The 18,218-nt window shown below is 40.6% G+C and overlaps 1 long non-coding RNA gene across 1 annotated transcript; it reads left to right on the top strand.

Moving 5' to 3' along the window:
* Positions 1–1,672: 1,672 nt before the first annotated feature.
* Positions 1,673–16,174, top strand: LOC125785729 (uncharacterized). The gene is made up of 3 exons (XR_007428063.1): positions 1,673–1,883; positions 12,376–12,483; positions 15,781–16,174. It is a non-coding gene; the product is annotated as an uncharacterized LOC125785729 (long non-coding RNA).
* Positions 16,175–18,218: the final 2,044 nt, after the last annotated feature.

Genomic DNA, 18,218 nt, shown 5'->3' with positions numbered 1-18,218 from the left:
GCACGGAGACTAGAGCTTATGGAGCAGGCACGGAGACTAGAGCTGCTGGAGCAGGCACGGAGACTAGAGCTTGTGGAGCAGGCACGGAGACTAGAGCTACTGGAGCAGGCACGGAGACTAGAGCTTATGGAGCAGGCACAGAGACTAGAGCTGCTGGAGCAGGCACAGAGACTAGAGCTTATGGAGCAGGCACGGGGACTAGAGCTGCTGGAGCAGGCACGGGGACTAGAGCTGCTGGAGCAGGCACGGAGACTAGAGCTTATGGAGCAGGCACAGAGACTAGAGCTGCTGGAGCAGGCACAGAGACTAGAGCTTATGGAGCAGGCACGGAGACTAGAGCTGCTGCAGCAGGCACAGAGACTAGAGCTGCTGTAGCAGGCACGGAGACTAGAGCTTGTGGAGCAGGCACGGAGACTAGAGCTGCTGGAGCAGGCACGGAGACTACAGCTTATGGAGCAGGCACAGAGACTAGGGGCCCTATTTTAACGATCTATAGCACTAGGTAATTGCGCTTTGCGCAGCTGGATTTAGGGGCGTGTCCTGTGTCTTTGCTATTGTAAGGGCCGAAAAATACGCCTTGCAGCTCCAACGGCGCAAAGGGCGTGTTTGAATTCCCTTAATTATTCATGGGTGTGTTTTGGGCATAAAGTGAAATAAACCAATCAGTGCTTCTGTATCCTTCCCTTTAAGAGGCAGCTGCGCTCTGTCTTCTGTTCATTCCTATTTTAAGAGTGCATAAACTGACTGTCAGTCAGGCTGTTCAAATAAGGGAAGCAGCTGAAATAAGGGAAGTGTAATGTTATTTTATTCTTTATTCTGGTTATTATTTATATAAAAAAAAAATAGAAATAAAAACTGACATTTACTATAAACAATTAAAATATATACGCAAAAAAGAAAAAATAGGACATTTTAAAAATATCATAAAAATTGTTACATAAAAAAATAAAGAATGTATATCTTATAAAGAAAAAAATAATAGTAGTGAATATAAAGTAAAATGATAAGAATGATAAAAAATTATAAAATTTATATGAGTAAACGAAGAACATGGAAATCATGGGAAAAATATATAAATGTTTAACGTTTTGTTTTAATATAATTTGATCAAAAAAAATAAATAAAATTAAAATTAATTTAAAAATAAATAATATAAAATATAAAAGTATTAAAAAAATTATTTAAAACAATCACAGGCTTTCTGATAGTGTGCAGAATAATAAAAGTTTCAGTTTCAGTTAGTTTCAGTTTCAAATCATTGAAACAGCTCATTAAAACCTCAACCTCTTTATAACCTCTTTATATTTGACAATATTTGATTAACTTTACAGGTCCTTAATTTCTTTAACTAATCTGAGTTTTGCAGCCTTGCGCTGAATTCAGCTCCGTGCTGCCAAAGAGAGCGAGAGAGAGAGAGAGAGAGAGAGAGGCCCAGCGTATTTTGCTTGATTTCTTTTGATTAATAATCTTTAAATATAGTGAGTTTATACCATGAATTTCACTACACTTGATACGACCTTTGTAATTGCCATCGAAGTAAATAAATAACAGATTAATAAATATTAGGTTAAAAATATAGAGTTCATAAATATATACATTTATAGTCACAATAGTTTAATAGTAAAGCATAATTTCATATATTTCATGTATATTGTTTGTTTTGAAGTCTTCATTAAGGGAGGAACCAAAGTTTGCTGCTGCAGGTTGCTGGGGTGTTACTTTTGAGAGTTGCTACGTGACACTCAGGACCAAGCTAGCAGGCAGACACCTCGCTGAATTCTCTGTCTGAGATCAGCAATGATAAAAGGAGTCTGGATAAAGTGCATAGTGCATTGAAGGACTGAAGATTTCTAATTTTCTCTCAAGGGAAAGCGGCCAATGAGGTACATCTGTGTTCTTGTTACTGTTATGTTTGTAAGACTGTAAAGATGTAATGTGACAAATTCTGCTGAGTCATGTAAAAGTATGGTCGCGTTGTTCCTTTGATGTCTTTACGTGGAAATAATTTGCATTTATTTCTTTCTTTTTTTTGTCTGTATGTCAACAGTTCTCACGGCATGTTATCATGCTCTTTGTGTGATTAAAGCCCGTGACGTAAAGAACCATTTGATTCGTGATTTCGACTTGAGAGGAAGTTACAACCTTATTTATTAAAAGACTTTTTTAAGAAAACAGAGGTAATCCCGCACTGCGCGAGCTGCCAAATCCGCTTCGCGCGCCTGCAGTCTTGCTGAACCAGATTTTCGTTAATTAATTAATATATTTAATATTTGTATAAATTTGCCCTGGTGATAAGAAACGAACACTAACATATAGCTTTATATTTCTATGTATTTTAAAAGTTTTAAGTTTTATATAATTGATGGACAGCTTTATTTTTCATATATATATAAAAATTATAATAATAAAAGTGAATTTTTAGTTAAATAATAGCGAAGTGAAAAAAAAAATGTTTAGTCGATGTGTCCATTATGTTTATGTTTTATTTCTAAAACTCCAGCATTTAAGTGAGAATAAGCATCTGTTAAAATTCTTAAACAGCAGAATGGCTGTGTCTGCTGAAATTAAATTACAGTTATTAAGTCTGTGTACGGAACATAAATATAAGTCCTTATAGCTGTCATGCAGATTTTTAAGTATATTTTATTTTTAGACTTAATTGCTAAAGGCTCTGGGTAAGTGTTTTTTTTACTGTGGTAAAGTGAAGAGTAAAGAAGTGATGGTATGTTTTTTTTGGAGCGCAGGGTGATCATGATTCAGTTTTGGGTGCGCCACTGACCATTGAATTTCGACGTCCTTTCACCGGATCAATCGCGCAACGCGTTTTTCCGCCGCCAAGATAGAAACACGCCAGACATTTACCTGAACACACGTCATGTCCAGACCACCACGCCCCTCAGCCTTAATATATTCCAGAAGTTCATTGCTATTTTAAGGACTCGTGCACAAGGCGTAAAAATAGACTGTTGACCGGGTGTGAGATGGCAACGCGCCACGCTACAAGCTACACGCCTTACGATAGGGCCCTAGGGCTGCTGGAGCAGGCACGGAGACTAGAGTTGCTGGAGCAGGCATGGAGACTAGAGCTGCTGGAGCAGGCACGGAGACTAGAGCTGCTGGAGCAGGCATGGAGACTAGGGCTGCTGGAGCAGGCACGGAGACTAGAGTTGCTGGAGCAGGCATGGAGACTAGAGCTGCTGGAGCAGGCACGGAGACTAGAGCTGCTGGAGCAGGCATGGAGACTAGGGCTGCTGGAGCAGGCACGGAGACTAGGGCTGCTGGAGCAGGCACGGAGACTAGGGCTGCTGGAGCAGGCACGGAGACTAGAGCTGCTGGAGCAGGCACGGAGACTAGAGCTGCTGGAGCAGGCACGGAGACTAGAGCTTATGGAGCAGGCACGGAGACTATGGCTGCTGGAGCAGGCACAGAGACTAGAGCTGCTGGAGCAGGCACAGAGACTAGAGCTTATGGAGCAGGCACGGAGACTAGAGCTTATGGAGCAGGCACGGAGACTATGGCTGCTGGAGCAGGCACAGAGACTAGAGCTGCTGGAGCAGGCACAGAGACTAGAGCTTATGGAGCAGGCACGGAGACTAGAGCTGCTGGAGCAGGCACGGAGACTAGGGCTGCTGGAGCAGGCACGGAGACTAGAGCTTTTGGAGCAGGCACGGAGACTATGGCTGCTGGAGCAGGCACAGAGACTAGAGCTGCTGGAGCAGGCACAGAGACTAGAGCTTATGGAGCAGGCACGGAGACTAGAGCTGCTGGAGCAGGCACGGAGACTAGGGCTGCTGGAGCAGGCACGGAGACTAGAGCTTTTGGAGCAGGTACAGAGACTAGAGCTTTTGGAGCAGGCACGGAGACTAGAGCTAATGGAGCAGGCACGGAGACTAGAGCTGTTGGAGCAGGCACGGAGACTAGAGCTGTTGGAGCAGGCACAGAGACTAGAGCTTTTGGAGCAGGCACGGAGACTAGAGCTGCTGCAGCAGGCACGGAGACTAGAGCTGCTGGAGCAGGCACGGAGACTAGGGCTGTGTTTTCACATTCCAACTAATTTCAATGTGTGCAGCACAATAGCGATTGAGTTGTTCCTTCTTCCTCCTTACTTCTTTCTTCATAAAACTACTAATCACAGAATACTACTGATAGAACTGATGACTACATAGCACTGAAAATCCAGCTACTAACCATACAATTGAACTACTGACTTCAAAGCCCTGCTAACCAAATGAAAATACAAAATCAGAATGAAAAGCAGAAGATTTATTTTTGGCAAGAAGATGAGCAAGCGAAAAAGAATGTGGACATTCTACTGCCAACAGTGTGTCCTCAGCTACTCTATGTGTGGAATCTAGTCTTTAAAAAAAAACTCTAGGCAAGATAAAGATCAGAACATGCATCAAAAATGTCTCTGGGGAAAAAACAGAAAATTTCCCTCTATTCTTTACTTAAAACAACAGTTTTCTGGCATAGTTATGATTGGTGTCTTCAGTCGCTTTTAGTCAAAGTTTAATCAACTGGCTGGCTCACCCACTTGCAAAAAATATCTAAAAATTTAAATCACAAAAAATTTAGTCTCCCCTGTCAAACCTTATCTTGGGGGGTCTTTTGCTGTCCATTATGAAATTTAGCTTTCTAAAACTGAAATTATGAACCTATACACAATAATTGGTTAAAAAATGCCAAAGAATGTTTTTTATTTTTACCAATATTACAGACATATTTACATATGGTATCCTCTGCTTAGAGACATACTGGTTAACATTTTACCTCTGTGAATGAAAAAATGTAACAGAAGAGGCAAAAACAAGAGAAAATGCCTTATATACAGCACATAAGGATAATGTTTAATGTGTAATGTGCAATAAATGCCCTTACATATATAGTTGTCCTTCCAATAAAAAAGCGTGCGTTATTAATACCTTGGGCGTTTCCTTTGTTAGGGTGAATGGAAAGAAAATGTTTCTAGGACATTTAACCAGTGTACCAGTGTTTAACTAGCGTTAGACTAACTCTGAGTATTAAAGTCCAATCAGCGCTGAGTTGCATTCCGTACAGTTTTAAATCTTTTTTTGCCAGCCCAAATTGCTCTCAGAGACTACTATAATAATCAATCTGAAAAGCAATCTAAATTGGTTCTGGGAGGGCTTGCCCTTACATGCTTGCGTCTCACAAAACCTCAGCCGATTTTCTGCTAGCAGAACGCAAAATGTTTATAACATTATTATGTCACACTGTTCCACACCAAAGCAGACCATTAGGATCTTCTCGTAATAATAATGAGACTGCTGCTGTCAGATGTGTCTGGGCTGTCTTACATTCCTGCCCTGATTTTACAACTTAGCATTGCACTGCATTAGCATCATGCTAACAGCTACCAGCCTGATCCCACATCTTTACTTCAGCATAAACGCACTGGTTGCCAGCCTACTGCAGCTAATCAGTCAACCTTAATTTACGAACGGTCCTGCTACGGTACATTAATTCTGTACCAGGTTCTGCTGAGGTACAAGCTTCAGGGGGATTTTTCTGAGTTTGGCACTTTTGAACATCATCATAACCACTCTACAATGGCTGAAGGTGGAAGATGTTTCCTTAAAAATACAATGGATCAGGAATGTCTGAATGCACTGGGCATGTTTTTCATGAAGAGGGAGCCAGTCAGGACCATGCCTGATTTCTATCAGAGGTTATTTGGTCACGTTTCTGCTTTGAAAGGCAGACAATAAATATTTAAATTTTAAATTGCACTTAACTGTATCCCCCTTAACTGTGCAATTGTACATTTTTTGTTTCCCGCACATCAGCCTCAATACCAATCTTTATTTTGGCTTTGATGCAGACTGAATTAAATATAAGTGTAAGGGCTTTACTTTAATTGTGAGATTAATGATAAAGTTTGTCTCTACCTCAGTTATTTGTGAGTATCAACTGTGATTGTTCAGTCATTATAGAACCAAAATCATTTCATTCAAGAAGGCATTTACAATACATTTTTATTTATACTGCCATGTTGTAGTTTCTGGTGATAATGCTACATTAGGTGAACAGAAACTGTGTGATTCAATGAGTTTCTAGTTAGAAAGCTGTTAATATACCCATCAAACATCACCTTGGCCACCATTGCAACAAAAGAAGATGAGAAGTGAATGAGGAAGTAAAATACAGAGGGCAGAGGGGGTGGACATGGTGTTGTCTGCAGTGCACTGACCACATTCTTAGGATCCAGTTCAGGATTTAAGCAAAAGAAACCAGTTTAACTCTTGTGCGGGTAGAAATGAATAGTTAGTGTTTGACATACATAGTATATCCTATACTATGTATAACTTTCATTACATTTAAACATCTATTTACATTGTAGATTCTCACTGAAGGCATCAAAACTATGAATGAACATGTGGAGTTTTATGTACTTAACAAAAAATGGCCAAGTAACTAATTTAAAAATAAAAAAATAAAAAATGTATTGTAGTTCCTTCAAAATAGCCACCCTTTGCTCTGATTACTGTTTTGCACACTCTTGGCATCATTCTCTCAATGAGCTTCAAGAAGTGGTCACCTGAAATGAAAAGTTTTCCAACAGTCTTGAAGGAAGGAGTTCCCAGAGGTGTTTATTAGCACTTGTTTCCCCTTTGCCTTCTTCACTCTGTGCTCCAGCTCACCCCAAACCGTCTGGATTGGGTTCAGGTCCGGTGACTGTGGAGGTTCAGCTCATTTTTATTAACTACATAAAACTCCACATGTGTTTATTCATAGTTTTGATGCTTCAGTGAGAATCTACAAAGTAAACTGTAAAATGTTACCACACGCTGTTAATTTGGAAACAGTAAAGCGTTGCTATTTTTTTACGCAAGTTAATTAAGGCATCAAGTTTGACTCCTACTTCCGCTAATATATTATAAATATATTTTTTGTATCCAGATTACTTTACACTGTTATATAAATTACTTTACTATCCAACCCTGCCCCGATAACCAATACACCAGATTACAAAGCACATAGCTTTGACAGCTTGTGGTACAGCTATTGCTGTGCAATTAGATTTAAAAAGTGTCCACTTTTTAAATACAATTGAAAATGTAATTGCAAATAAATATGAAAGTGGCAAGTCTTATGTTTACCGTACAAAGACAACATGCTAAAAATATTAAGTTGAAAACTTTCAAATTAATGCCAGCAACAAGTTTTAAAAAGTTGGGATGTGGGAAACTAATTACGTTAACAGACAATAGGTCAATAGCATTACTGGGTAAAACATTGCATCTCAGAGAGACTTTATCACTTTGCACTTTTACTAGAGTTCATAATATTTAGAATAATATCTTAATATGTTTGATTATGGACAAGTTCATAATCTAAAATTAATATAATATAGTGAAATCTCTGAACTGGGTGTTGGATGACTTTTGTCATCTGGAACCTGCAAAAATTCTGAAGGCACAGTTAATGCTGAATTATATACATGTTTTGTCATCCAGACAACTATGTAGCTTTTATTGATATTCAGTCTGTGCACAAATATACAGTAGAGTGTAATAATTTACGGTGCAACAGGGAATAAAATAATACAAAACCGACTAAAACAAAGTGCTAACACAGAACCATATAACAAGAACAATATTAGAAGTAAGAATAGAATGCAGATTAAACTCAGTAGACAAAAAGGAATGTTCAGCACCAGCACAGCACTCTCTGTTCTAGATGTGAGGTGGTGGAGAATGGTGCAGGAAAATGTAACTACTGTACATAAGCAATGATATGATGTAGCTATACACAGTCTGCCTACATTAGCTCAGCTCCTTTTTCAATCCAAACCAACAGGTTTATTCATAACCAGTGGAAATTAAGTTATTTTTATCTGAAAAAAATAAAGTGCAATAAATGTTAGATACAGCATGCATTTAAAACCTAAAAGCACCTAATGTCCTACCTTTATCTTTGATGAAACTGTGTTGGAAGAGTAAGAAATTCCATTTCCCATTGCTGTCACTGTCTATTCAGCTTTTTAGAGCGTCACGAAGTGTCTGATCAAATGACAGTGGGTGTGTTTTACTGCACATCATCATTAAAAAAGGTTTGATAAGACAAGGGCACACTAGCAGGGCTAGCAGGAACTTCAAGCTACACCAGACTGCTCTTTTACTTTTTTACTTTACTTTCACTTCAGATACGCTGTAGCAGCAACAGCAAACGCGCTTTTCAGCGCGCTTTTTCGGACAAGGTTGGGCGATTCTCACTTGAGCGGGGCGTGGCAAACCCCCTCTTTCACACTTTCTCTGTTTGCAGACCTCGGGGGCGTTACTCACGGCTTTAAAAGACAGTCTGGTGGCGCTGATTTCCTATATCGCCCGCAGCTGTGCGCAATCTAGAGTCCTATTACATCACTCACACTCGCCGAGGCGTCAGCTGAAGGCGTCAGCTGTTGTGTGAAGACCACCGCGGGTAAAGACCACCGCGGGTAAAGACCTGCGAGTCTACCTGCGCGAGTCCACCGAGCAAGGACACTGACAAGGCAGCCCGTCCTACTGCCTCACAAAATGTGCTCCCATCACATCTCAGTTATTTCCGGCAGGCACAGAAGGCGTAAAAACACAAACAGGCGCCAGGATCATACTAACCTGCGTCCACTAAAACAAACCACGCCCACTACTACCTCATTCTCTGTTGGGCCATGGAACTGCCAGTCGGCTGTTAATAAAGCAGACTTTATCGCCTCTTATGCGAATCATCAGTCATTACAACTGCTGGCACTGACTGAAACTTGGATCAAACCTGAAAATACTGCTACTCCGGCGGCTCTTTCCAATTATTATTCCTTCTCCCACACTTCTCGTCTCTCTGGACGAGGAGGTGGAACGGGCCTATTAATCGCTAATGGCTTAAAACATACTCCACTATTACCGGCAAACACATTCAATACATTTGAGTATTATGCCACACTGGTTAATACTCCAGCAAAACTTGCCATTATTGTTCTCTACCGTCCTCCTGGACAAATGGGCGAATTCACGCATGAACTTGACATGCTACTGTCTTCTATCCCTGAGCAAGATTGTCCCATGCTCATTCTAGGGGATATGAACATCCACCATGACAGTACCAGCTTCACAGACTTCCTATCCCTCATGCAGTCTTTCGAACTGGAGCAGGTCCCCAGCCCTCCAACACATAAAGCTGGCACATCTAGACCTGATCTTCACTCGTAACTGTGACACCGACTCTCTAACTGTCACTCCTTTGCACGTCTCAGATCACTACTTTATGAAACTCAATGTTCATATTTCAAATAAACCCACAGCTACTCCTACGATGGTCTCGTTCCGCCGAAATCTTCGAGATCTCTCAGCAGACCAGTACTCCTCGCTGGTGACTGACAATATGCCTCCACCAGGCTAATTTTCATCACTCAATGTAAATGATGCCACTGACACTCTCTGCTCCACACTAAGCTCCTGTTTGGACGACCTCTGTCCTCTTACATCTTGAGCCATTAGCTCAAACAAACCGCAGCCATGGCTTAAAAATGACACACTCAGGGAACTACGCTCCAAACTCCGAGCTGCCGAAAGAAAATGGCAAAAAAACAAAAAACAAGCAGACCTAAAAAATTACCAACTGCTCCTGGCTTCTTTTTCAGCCAACCTCACTACTGCTAAAGCTGAATTTTATCACAATAAATTCTGCTCTCTCACAGACTCCCGGAAACTATTTGCTACATTTAAATCACTACTCAACCCTCCGCCTCCTCCTCCGGCTACATGCCTTACGGCTGAAACACTTGCCTCATTCTTTACTGGCAAAGTGGCGGCCATCAGCAACCAGTTTACTGATGCACAATGTAGCAGTCCTACTACATCCTCTACTGCCCGGTGTCCCTCCACCGAAGGCGTTGCTTTCTCCTCGTTCACTCCTCTCACTGAGAACGAGACACTGGCTCTCCTAACACGTAGCCGTCCTACTACGTGTCCGCTTGACCCAATTCCTTCAAACTTACTGCAAACTATCGCACCTGCAATCATTCCGGCTATCACTCACACGATCAATGCCTCTTTAACTTCTGGTGTATTCCCGACTGCTTTCAAACAAGCACATGTGACACCGCTGCTTAAAAAGCCTTCTCTCAACCCCGCCCAGGTTGACTACTACAGACCGGTCTCACTGCTACCCTTTCTCTCTAAAACACTAGAAAGAGCAGTTCTAAATCAGGTCTCTGGCTTCCTCTCCCAGAATGACCTTCTGGACCAGAACCAATCTGGGTTCAAAAAAGGACACTCTACCGAGACGGCTCTGTTGTCTGTGACTGAAGCGTTGAAAACTGCCAGAGCTGCAGGTCAGTCCTCAGTGCTCATTCTGCTGGACCTCTCGGCCGCATTTGACACAGTCAACCATGACTTCCTCCTAACTATACTCTCGAACATGGGGATCGCAGACAATGTGCTGTCATGGTTCAGATCGTACCTCACTGGGCGCTCGTTCAAGGTGTCGTGGCAAGGACAGCTGTCCTCAGCCCGCTCCTTATCCACTGGGGTTCCCCAAGGTTCGGTACTGGGACCCCTTCTCTTCTCCATATACACCACCTCTCTTGGTCAGGTTGTCCGCTCACACAGATTTTCCTACCATTGCTTTGCTGATGACACCCAGCTATACCTGTCGTTCTCACCTGAAGATCACTCAATCTCTGCACGGATATCTCAGTGTCTCTCTGACATATCCTCATGGATGAAGGAGCATCACCTTCAATTAAATCTCTCAAAGACTGAACTTCTGGTTATACCAGCAAAACCATCTTTTCAACACAACTTCTCTATAAGCATCGACTCTCTCTCTCTCTCACCGACAAAGGTTGCTAGGAACCTGGGTGTTCTGGTTGATGACCAACTCTCCTTCACGCACCATGTGGCCTCAGTTGCTCGGTCCTGCCGCTTTGCGCTCTGTAACATCCGAAAAATTAGACCGTTCTTGACGCAACAGGCCACCCAACTCCTGGTGCAAGCGGTAGTCATCTCACGCCTCGACTACTGCAATGCCCTGCTAACTGGCCTCCTGGCCTGTGTAGTAAAACCACTCCAGATGATCCAGAACGCAGCAGCACGTCTGGTCTTCAACCAGCCAAAACGGGCACATGTCACCCCGCTGCTCATTGAGCTCCATTGGCTACCAGTTGATGCTCGCATCAAATTCAAAGCTCTTACAATCGCCTACAAGGTGATGACAGAACAGGCTCCTTCCTACCTGCACTCACTCCTGAAGGCTTACGCTACCTCCCGGCCGCTGCGCTCCTCCAATGAACGTCGCCTCGCTTTGCCAAACATTCACACAAAGCAATCCAGACTGTTCTCATACAGAGTTCCCCAATGGTGGAACAAACTACCTTCCACTACCAGATCAGGAGAATCTCTCACTATCTTTAAGAAACTCCTGAAGACAGAGCTCTTCAAAGAGCACTTACTCTCCTAACACCTCTAACACACTAACTACTTCTAACCTCATTTCCTTCTTCCCCTCCTTCACTCCTCTATCCTATTATTCCCCTTTGACCTCCTTTTATCCTATCCAAAGATGTTTTACCTTTAAACTTATTTTACATTATACTTGACTATTGTAAGTCGCTTTGGACAAAAGCGTCTGCCAAATGTAATGTAATGTAATGTAATGTAATATAAACTTCAAGAATGCAGAAGATAAGCCCCAAATCCATCTTATTTACAGGGGTCACACTTCACATTAAGAGTTCAGCAGCTAACATGAAGAAAATTAATGTAATGCTTGATGTAAAGTTATAATAAATAATAACTTTTTGGTTAGGTCCATAGTAATGGAAGTATACCTGTTACAAAAAAGGTAGTTTATGTGAGCATACGTGAAACGTGACGTGAAGTCAAATGACTAATGTTTTTTATCAGAGGCAAGAGGTGAAAGGATTAGCCTAGTCAGTCTCCATATTAAACCCTATAGAGCATGCATTTGTTTTGTTAGGCTGGAATGGTAGGGAGAAGGAATAGGGCTTGTTAGCCCTTCATACAAAGATGTTTCAGATGCACACTTCAAACAAAGGGTATTGAGAATTGAAATCACTGGCAAGATGGTGGAACAAACAACCAAAGAAACCCACAAATATAAGTATTTTCCTTGTTAAAAGTGACGATTAGCACTATATTACCATAGTTTATTGTGTAGTTTCAATGTTTTATGGTCAAATTCTTCATAACAAGCATAAAAAAGATTGCTAGTAGTAGCTAGCTAGCTAACCTTCCCAATCCTCCTTAAATGGTGCAACAGACAGCATGGGCTGCAGCATTTAAGCTGGAACGAAAAAATTAAATAAAAGCTAATCAAAGCTTACTTTAGCTCCTAAAGTCTGTCTGTCCTTTAAAGGAAGTGACTCCTGGTTGGACGGAGCGACAATGGAGACAAGAGCACGGTGTATGTGAAGAGACGCAGCTTGCTGAGGTGTCCAGTGCGAGGGTTTCCCAACTGAGCCGGGTCAGTCTATCCCTGGTTAAACTCTATATAGAGATCACTTCTGTGATTAACTGAGTACATTACTTTTTCCCTTTTTAGTCTTACTAAGTAATTATTTAAAGTGTGTTTTTCTATATCATATGAATGCTTATCTTCTTAATCTGTTCCCTTTTCTTAAAATATCTGGTAAAATGTCTGGTAGAATATAATTTCTTAGTTTATTCATCTCTAAAGTTTCTTGACACTATATAGGCTGAGTGTATTGTTCTCCAAAGTCTTTTAACACTATATAGGCTCAGTTATTCATCTCTAAAGTCTCCTAAAACTACCTATAGGGGCTGAAATAGAGCTAGGAATATATTTGTGTGAATACTTTATTTGTGCGAATACTTTACTTTAATAAATGGTGTGCTCTATCTAACATTATTGTAGTGCTGTATAAGGGGTTGTTTAATATTGAGTGGGGGCCACTTTTCAGTGTTTTTTAAGAGCGTGTAGTGTGTATTTTACATATAATAAATTCTGTGTGTGAGAGATTAGATTCCTAGCTTTTCAATGGTGTTTTGTGTACATGGTCTGCCTTGGGTAGTTTGAGTTAGCTTCTAAATTAGATGGTTGGGATGATAATTTAAGGGCAAAGTTTATGACATTAGTACTGAGAGGAAAGGCTCGTGAAGTTTTTTCTGGATTTACCAGCTGAGGACAGGACTGATTATAGACAGCTGAAGACACACTTAGAGAAGTATTTAACTCTACCTGCTAATGAAGAAGTTGAGCAGCTTAATTTTCAAAGCTGTAGACACGAGGGTCAGGAGTCAGCTTGTGAGCTTGGGAGTGAAGTAAGGAGGTTGGCCCAGAGAGCTTATCCTGGAGTGGAAGGTAAGGTTCTAGAAATGTTAGCGAAGGACCATTCCATCAGTCAGGTGGGAAGGGGTGACAAAGGTGCAGCTGAGGGCGGCCAAACTAAAGAGGCTGGAAGAAGCCATTACTTTAGCTACAGAGCTTGAGGTGTTGTGTGATTTGGAGAGGGAAGATTGTGGGGTGTTTAGGCAGTTTGTGCCATTAGCTATTTGACTCAGGAGGTTCAGAAATTAAAGGACAAAAAGGCCCATTCAAAATATTAATATGCACGAAGTAGGGGATCTAGAACTAGGAATGATTTGGACCCATCTAGTCAGCAATTTTGGCGCTGTGGTTCCCTTGGTCACCATAGAAACTGTACGTAGAAAGTAGAAAAAGTCAAGGACGTTGGAAACTAGAACAGGTGGGTGTTTGGGTACTTGGAAAGGTCTGTGTTTTTTTTTAATAAGTTACGAGTAGAGCATGGGTTTTTAGTTTGCAGAACCATTAATCAGCCAGTTTTGTGGGGTACCGATTCCCTGTCTAAGTTTGGGGCTGTTATACATTTAAAGGCAAACACCTTGAATCACCTTTAGTTGTGGTTAAGGAAAGTGTAGTAGTAGTTTGAGGAACACCTCAGTCGTTCGCAGGCCATGCTGGGGGGGCTAAGTCAAGCCAACCTCAGGGTTAAGCCCAGTAAGTGCCAGTTATTTGCAAGGCATGTGAAGTACCTGGGACATCTGATCTCTAAAGATTGTGTCCAGACAGATCCAGAGAAGGTGGTGGCAGTTCAACAATGGGCAGTTCCAAAGAGTCAAACAGAGGTTAGGAGTTTTCTGGGGTTGGCCTCCTATTACAAACTATTTGTTAAGGACTTTGCTAAAATAGCTAGGCTGTTGCACCGACTTGCAGTGTGGACAAGAGAGTGTCAGGAGGCTTTTGACGAGTTCAAAGACGGCTCACAATGTCACCTGTCTTGGCTTTTCCAGACCCAGAAGCAGTTTTTCTGTAGGATATTGATGCAAGCGTTACAGGCATCGGAGGAGTCTTATCGCAGAAGGTTGATGATGAAGATTGTGTCATTGCATATGCAAGTCGCTTCATAAGTCGGACAAAGAGGAACTATGCTACAACAAAGAAGGAACTGCTTGCTTTTGTGACTTTAATGATACAGTACAGAAATTACTTGATGGGGAAGAAGTTTACTCCATGAACAGATCATAATTTCTTACGGTGGTTCCATAGTTTTGACTGCCCTTAGGGTCAAATTGTGAGGTGGTTGGAACAGCTGGCATCTTTTGATTACGGGAGAATTGGTACAGATTGGTGATTGCTGATTATTTTAGCAAATGTATGTGAAGCGTTTGCTTTAAAAAAATCAAGAAGCTGATACTGTGGCTAGTGTTGAATAGTTTATTCTTAGATGGGGCACACCGAAGGGCATTCATACTGATCAAGGTAAGAATTTTGAGTCCGCTTAGTTTAAAAAATGTGTGATCTCTTAGAGATCCAGAAAACTAAGACTACTCCATCTCACCCCCAATCAGATGGTTTGGTAGAACGATTAAATTGCACTGTTACAACAATGCTCTTGATGTTTGTACAAAGGATGCAAATTAAGTGGGAAGAACTCCTTCCATATGTAATGATGGCTTATCGTAGTAGCACGCAAGCTAGTACAAAGTTTTCCCCCTACCATCAAGTCAAGTAGTTTTATTGTCAATACTGCATATGTACAGGACATACAGAGAATTGAAATTACATTACTCTCCTTCCCAATTTTACAGCAAGTACAGATAATAGATATAATAAAGGAGAATGGGAGACACTATGTGTACAATACAGCAGGGACACAATAGACATACATGAGACAAAAACAAGGTGCAGTAGTGTGGGGAGAAATAGATATATAAATATAAGTAAAAAAAGAAATAGATATATAATATAAAAGAGTGGCAGACACTATATGTACAATACAACAAGACACAATAAACATACGTAAGACAATAGTGCAATATTGATGGTGATTGAGATGGAATGACAGTATAAATAGTATATAACAGTAGTGCAAATACGGTATATGGACTTTTTGGTAGAGAAATAGTTATGCCCTCAGATTTACAGTTGAGGTGAACACACCTTATGTTTCAGTAGGAGGCTATATTAAAGAGTTAGAGGGTAGGCTACAGTCAGTTCACGAGGTAATTTGTAGACATCAACAAGAAGCCTCATGGGGACAAAAGCAGTTTTATGATTTACGGGTAAATGGGCCAAGGTATGAGGTGGAGGATAAAGTGTAGCTTTGGGATAAGGCAAGGAAAAGGGGAAGATGTCAGAAGTTTCAGAAACATTATACAGGGCCATACACAGTTAAAGAAAATTTGTCTGAGGAGCTCTTTAAATGGTCTTTCCAGTGTAGACCTGCATTTGTTGCTCATTACAATCTCCTTAAGCTCTGTACGGTTCCTTCTCTTCCAGGGGGACAGAGGAACAGCCCCTGAGAACAGCCTGGAAGAGTTCCTGGGAAGAGACTGGATTCCTGTCGAAGAACTGAAGATGTGGAAGGTAATTCTATCGCTCCTGCGTGGGGAATCTGGTACAGAGCCCAAGGAAATGCTGGCCTTTCCAAGACTGCTGGGGAAGATGGTGCAAGTTCCTCTGCTGTAGCCTACCCTCTAACTCTTTAATATAGCCTCCTACTGAAACATAAGGTGTGTTCACCTCAACTGTAAATCTGAGGGCATAACTATTTCTCTACCAAAAAGTCCATATACCGTATTTGCACTACTGTTATATACTATTTATACTGTCATTCCATCTCAATCACCATCAATATTGCACTATTGTCTTACGTATGTTTATTGTGTCTTGTTGTATTGTACATATAGTGTCTGCCACTCTTTTATATTATATATCTATTTCTTTTTTTACTTATATTTATATATCTATTTCTCCCCACACTACTGCACCTTGTTTTTGTCTCATGTAGCAGTAGCAGGGCAACAGCTGTCAACAGGAGTTTCAGACTCAGATGGACTCCTGGCAAGCATGGAGGGGTCAAGTGGGAATTGCGATGGACCTTGAGGACCAAGCACCTAAGAAGCATCTTGCAGGCAACAGGATCGAATGCTCCTCAGCCACCCCATCTAGACGGCCTTGAGTTCTAAAGACTCCAGCGTGGCAAAAGGACTATGTGGTCGATCAACTGAGCGAGTCAGTCTTTCACTGGTCACACTCTTTATAGAGATCACTCCTGTGATGAACTGAGTACATTACTTTTGTGAGTGAGGGTCACTTTGCAGTGTTTTTTAGGAGCATGTACTGTGTATTTTGCATATAATGAATTGTGTGTGACAGATTCTCAGCTCTGATAAATCTTTTTAGCCATTTGTTGTAAATGTGTAGCATAATAGTGGGATATGTGATGATTTTTTTTTTAATCAAATAAAATTTTATATTTTTATAGAATTTTTCTGGTCCTTCTTGATTTCGAATTTGTAAATAAATTCTACTAGCAAGACCTTCCTGGCTTATCAAAGGTGATGGCAGCGGTTAAAATAATTCAATAAAATAATAAAAGTTTAGAGTAAACAGAGCAGGCTACAATACGGTGTCCTAAATTTAACTAGTTAAACAGCAGCTCCACTGCTATCACATCAGCCCGGCAGGGCAACCTATGCACCGCTGCTAGTAGCTTGGTAATAAAGCAGTGTTAATTTATTCACTTATTGTTATATATTTATTGTTCATTGACAAACATCATTGTGATATACCAGTGATTCCCAACTCTTGAACATTTTGATGGATTCTTGTCACAAATTACCTGCTTCAGGACCAGTGTTGGGAAGCAGTGTGATAAACTATTTTTGGTATATTATGGAGGCTACCTGTCTTGCCCAAAAAATTTAGCTTATGTGTTACTTTGATTATTCAGTTTGCCACCCTAGCTGTAAGAGATTGGCTTATTTCAGATCAGAATAATTTAAGTCACATGTTATGTCATTCCAGGGACTCCACAAGAAATTAGACACCTCATCAAGTTCCAAGCTGATAATGTCTGTTTATTTGAAGACCTAAAATTTGATTTAATAAAATATTTATTTATTTTATAAAATATTTTTTCCTCTTTCAGAAAATTGTGGAGCCGCAAGTGCAAACGACACAAAGTACACCCATTGCATCTCCCACTGCCCAAAGCTCCCCAACCCTTTCACCCAAAAAGAAGAAAAGGAAGAGCAAGGAGGAGAGCATGAGGAGAGGCAAAATCAGAGCAGTTCTTGAGTCTATGTGAGAGACTTGTTGTAAAAATTTTATCTTGTGTTGGTTTGATGATTATGTGCAGTACTTTTACAGTTAAATCACACAGGTTTCTGTTTGTGTGATGTTAGACTGTACTATTCAGTCATTCACATTGTAACATGCAGTATTTTTCTTTTTGAATCACACAGGCTCCTCTAGTGAAATTGTTAATTTGTTTACATTGTAATTGCACAGTTCAGATTCAGTTACCTCTTGTTGAATAATAATAATAATAATAATAATAATAATAATAATAATAATAATAATAATAATAATAATAATAATAATACGCTTGTTGGATAATAATAATACCAACTGAAAGGCTGACTGTTTGTTTTGTTAAGCAAAAGTGGGCCAATATAAATGCATTTGCATTTGATGGCAGTGGCTTAGTAAAGTGCAACATTGTTCATAACAATGATACCGAACATTACTAGCCTAGCATTTAGTAATCCTGAAACAGATGTTAATATAAAATTATTTGTTAGAAAAAAATACCATACACAAGCTAAAAGCAGATTGTGTATTTATATAAAAAATTAAACATTCCAAATAACCATAAACCATCAACATGAATAACGTAAAAAAGGTATATATCAGTATATATCACTGGCGGA

This window comes from Astyanax mexicanus, chromosome 21 (genome assembly GCF_023375975.1).
Source record: "Astyanax mexicanus isolate ESR-SI-001 chromosome 21, AstMex3_surface, whole genome shotgun sequence".
NCBI lineage: Eukaryota > Metazoa > Chordata > Actinopteri > Characiformes > Acestrorhamphidae > Astyanax > Astyanax mexicanus.
The sequence above is the reverse complement of the archived record's forward strand: the minus strand, read 5'-3'. Positions and strand labels throughout refer to the sequence as shown.